Source organism: Triticum urartu, chromosome 2 (genome assembly GCF_003073215.2).
Source record: "Triticum urartu cultivar G1812 chromosome 2, Tu2.1, whole genome shotgun sequence".
Classification (NCBI taxonomy): Eukaryota; Viridiplantae; Streptophyta; class Magnoliopsida; order Poales; family Poaceae; genus Triticum; species Triticum urartu.
This window is the reverse complement of record NC_053023.1, coordinates 93,301,983-93,307,266: the sequence shown is the minus strand read 5'-3', so window position 1 is coordinate 93,307,266 and position 5,284 is coordinate 93,301,983.

Here is a 5,284-nt window from a genome sequence, read left to right as displayed (position 1 = left end):
TCTTCCAAGAATAATAGACATACTATCGTCCTCGGGAATATCAAGAATAACAAAGTCCGTTAAAATAGTAACGTTTGCAACTACAACAGGCACATCCTCACAAATACCGACATGTATAGCAGTTGATTTATCAGCCATTTGCAAAGATATTTCAGTAGGTGTCAACTTATTCAAATCAAGTCTACGATATAAAGAGAAAGGCATAACACTAACACTGGCTCCAAGATCACATAAAGCAGTTTTAACATAGTTTCTTTTAATAGAGCATGGTATAGTGGGTACTCCTGGATCTCCAAGTTTCTTTGGTATTCCACCCTTAAAAGTATAATTAGCAAGCATGGTGGAAATTTCAGCTTCCGGTATCTTTCTTTTATTTGTAATAATATCTTTCATGTACTTAGCATAAGGATTTGTTTTGAGCATATCCGTTAATCACATACGCAAAAAGATAGGTCTAATCATTTCAGCAAAGCGCTCAAAATCCTCATCATCCTTTTTCTTGGATGGTTTGGGAGGAAAAGGCATGGGTTTCTGAACCCAAGGCTCTCTTTCTTTTCCGTGTTTCCTAGCAACAAAATCTTTCTAATCATAACGTTGATTCTTTGATTGTGGGTTATCAAGATCAACAGCAGGTTCAATTTCTATATCATTATCATTACTAGGTTGAGCATCATCATAAACATTATCATTAGTTTCAGGTTCATTACCAGATTGAGTTTCAGCATCAGAAATAGAAATATCATTTGGATTCTCAGGTATTTCAACAATAGGATCACTAGAAGCATGCAAAGTCCTATCATTTTTCTTTTTCTTCTTTTTAGAAGAGCTAGGTGCATCTATATTAGTTCTCTGAGAATCTTGCTCAATTCTTTTAGGATGGCCTTCAGGATACAAAGGTTCCTGAGTCATTCTACCACCTCTAGTCATAACTCTAACAACATTATCATTATTCTTACTGTTCAATTCATTGAGCAAATCATTCTGAGCTTTAAGTACTTGTTCTACTTGAGTGGTAACCATAGAAGCATGTTTACTAATAAGTTTAAGTTCACCTTTAACATTAGCCATATAATCACCCAAGTGTCCAAGCATATTTGAATTGTATTTCAATTGTCTACCAAAATAAGCATTAAAATCTTCTTGCTTAGCCATAAATTTATCAAACTCATCTAAGCATGGGCTAGCAATTTTAGTAAATGGGATTACAACTTTATCATATCTATAGAGAGAATTTACCTTTACTACCTGTGTCGGGTTATCAAGACCATGAGTTTCTTCAATAGGAGAAGGATTAAGATTATGTGTTTCTTCAACAGGTGGTAAATTAAGACCATGTATTTCTTCAATAGGAGGTATATTCTTAACATCTTCAGCTTTAATACCCTTTTCTTTCATAGATTTCTTTACCTCTTGCATATCTTCAGGACTGGGAAATAGAATACCCCTCTTCTTCGGAGTTGGTTTAGGAATAGGCTCAGGAATTGGCTCCGGAGGTGTCCAATTATTTTCATTTGTCAACATATTATTCAATAGAATTTCAGCTTCATTCGGTGTTCTTTCCTTGAAAACAGAACCAACACAACTATCCAGGTAATCTCTGGAGGCATCTCGGTTAGTCCATTATAAAAGATATCAAGTATTTCATTTTTCTTAAGAGGATGATCAGGCAAGCATTAAGTAATTGGAGAAGCCTCCCCCAAGCTTGTGGGAGACTCTCTTCTTCAATTTGCACAAATATATATATATCCCTTAAAGCAGCTTGTTTCTTATGAGCAGGGAAATATTTAGCAGAGAAGTAATAAATCATATCCTGGGACTACGCACACAACCAGGATCAAGAGAATTAAACCATATCTTAGCATCACCCTTTAATGAGAACGGAAATATTTTAAGGATGTAAAAGTAGCGAGTTCTCTCATCTTTAGTAACAGGGGGGTAGCTATATCATTCAATTTAGTAAGATGTGCCACAACAGTTTCAGATTCATAACCATGAAAAGGATCAGATTCAACCAAAGTAATTATATCAGGATCAACAGAGAATTAATAATCCTTATCAATAAGAAAGATAGGTGAAGTAGCAAAAGCAGGGTCAGGTTTCATTCTATCATTTAGGGATTGCTTACTCCATTTAGCTAATAATTTTTTAAGTTCAGTTCTATTTCTGCAAGCTAAAATGGCTAAAGAAGCATCTTGATCAAAAACATAACCCTTAGGAATAGCAAGTGGTTCTTCATCATCACTTTCATCAGTATCATCAAATTCAATATTTTCAATCTCTCTAGCCCTAGCAAGTTGTTCATCAAGAAAATCACTAAGTGGCATAGTAGTATCAGACATAGAGGTAGTTTCATCATAAGTATCATGCATAGCAGAAGTGGCATCATCAATAACATGCGACATATCAGAACGAATAGTAGAAGTAGGTGTAGGTGTTGCAAACTTACTCGTAACAGAAGGTGAATCAAGTGCAGAGCTAGATGGTAGTTCCTTACCTCCCCTCGTAGTTGAGGGATAAATCTTGATTTTTGGATTTCTCAAGTTCTTCATAATGATAAGCAGATATATATCCCAAGTAACTCAAAGAATAGAGTTATGCTCCCCGGCAACAGCGCCAGAAAATGGTCTTGATAACCCACAAGTATAGGGGATCGCAACAGTTTTCGAGGGTAGAGTATTCAACCCAAATTTGTTGATTCGACACAAGGGGAGCCAAAGAATATTCTCAAGTATTAGCAGCTGAGTTGTCAATTCAACCACACCTGGAAACTTAATATCTGCAGCAAAGTGTTCAGTAGCACAGTAATATGATAGTAGTGATAACGGTAGCAAAAGGTAACAGTAGTAAAAGTAATGTTTTTGGTATTTTGTAGTGATGATAGCAATAGTAACGGAAAAGTAAATAAGCGAAGAACAATATATGGAAAGCTCGTATGCAATGGATCGGTGATGGAGAATTATGCCGGATGCGGTTCATCATGTAACAGTCATAACCTAGGGTGACACAGAACTAGCTCCAGTTCATTGATATAATGTAGGCATGTATTCCGAATATAGTCATACGTGCTTATGGAAAATAACTTGCATGGCATCTTTTGTCCTACCCTCCCGTGGCAGCAGGGTCCTTACGGAAACTAAGGGATATTAAGGCCTCCTTTTAATAGAGAACCGGAACAAAGCATTAACACCTGGTGAATACATGAACTCCTCAAACTACGGTCATCACCGGTAAGTATCCCGATTATTGTCACTTCGGGGTTAATGGATCATAACACATAATAGGTGACTATAGACTTGCAAGATAGGATCCAGAACACTCATATATTGATGAAAACATAATAGGTTCAGATCTGAAATCATGGCACTCGGGCCCTAGTGACAAGCATTAAGCATAGCAAAGTCATAGCAACATCAATCTCAGAACATAGTGGACACTAGGGATCAAACCCTAACAAAACTAACTCGATTACATGATAGATCCCATCCAACCCATCACCGTCCAGCAAGCCTACGATGGAATTACTCACGCACGACGGTGAGCATCATGAAATTGGTGATGGAGGATGGTTGGTGATGACGATGACAACGGATTCCCCTCTCCGGAGCCCCGAACAGACTCCAGATCAGCCCTCCCGAGAGGTTTTAGGGCTTGGCGGCGGCTCCGTATCGTAAAACGCGATGATTTCTTCTCTCTGATTTTTCTCTCCCTGAAACTCAATATATGGAGGTGGAGTTGGAGTCGGAGAGGCAACAGGGGGCCCACGAGGTAGGGGGGCGCCCCCTAGGGGGGCAGGCGCGCCTCCCACCCTCGTGGCAAGGTGGTGGGCCCCCTAGCCTTTATCTTTGGCAGGTATTTTTCTTATTTTCTGAAAAGTGTCTCCGTGAAGTTTCAGATCATTCCGAGAACGTTTGCTCTTGCACATAAATAACACCATGGTAGTTCTGCTGAAAACAGCGTCAGTCCGGGTTAGTTCCATTGAAATCATGCAAGTTAGAGTCCAAAACAAGGGCAAAAGTGTTTGGAAAAGTAGATACGTTGGAGACGTATCACTGGTATGTGAAACTAGGTGGTATAAATTTAGCAACAATATAATTAGCATAATCAGCATACCATGGAGCAGTACGAGAAGCATTTATGACATTTAATTGTTCATCAGGAAAGCTATCATCAATAGGTCGTGGGTCATCAAGAACATTCTCTGACCTAGACAAGTTGTCTGCAACGGGGTTCTTAGCTCCCTTTCTATCAATAATATGTCAATCAAATTCTTGTAGTAGAAGAACCCATCTAATAAGTCTAGGTTTAGCATCTTTCTTTTCCATAAGATATTTAATAGCAACATGATCAGTATGAATAGTTACTTTAGAATCAACAATATAAGGTCTAAACTTATCACAAGCAGATACAACTGCTAAGAATTCCTTTTCAGTGGTAGCATAATTTCTCTGGGCATTGTCTAGAGTTTTACTAGCATATTGAATAACATTTAATTTCTTATCAACTCTTTGCCCTAGAATAGCACCTACAACATAATCACTAGCATCACACATAATTTCAAAGGGTAAATTCCAATCATGTGGCTGAACAATAGGTGCAGAAATCAATGGTTTCTTAAGTATTTCAAATTCTTCTACGCAATCATCGTCAAAGACAAAAGGAATATCTTTTTGTAATAGATTAGTCAGAGGCCGAGAAATGTTTGAGAAGTCCTTAATGAACCTCCTATAAAAACCGGTGTGACCGAGGAAGCTTCTTATACCTTTAATGTCCTTGGGATATGGCATCTTTTCAATAGCATCAACTTTAGCTTTGTCAAGTTCAATACCTCTTTCAGAAATTTTATGCCCCAAGACAATACCTTCATTAAGCATAAAGTGGCATTCCTCCCAATTCAAGACAAGATTAGTTTCTTCACATCTCTGCAAAACTCGATCAAGGTTGCTTAAGCAATCATCAAAAGAGGATCCATAAACGGAGAAATCATCCATGAAAACCTCACATATCTTTTCACAAAAGTCAGAGAATATAGCCAACATGCATCTTTGAAATGTAGCAGGTGCATTACATAAACCAAAAGGCATACATCTATAAGCAAAAGTACCGAAAGTGTCATGGAATTGTCACGGGTAGATGTCCTAGTTAAAGGACTTAGTCATGGAGCCATCACAACTAGGAAGCTTAAAGGGGTTAATCGGGACAAAGGACACGAGAGGTTTATACTGATTCAGCCCCTTGCGGTGAAGGTAAAGCCTAGTCCAGTTGTTGTGGTATTGCTAGGTTTCGA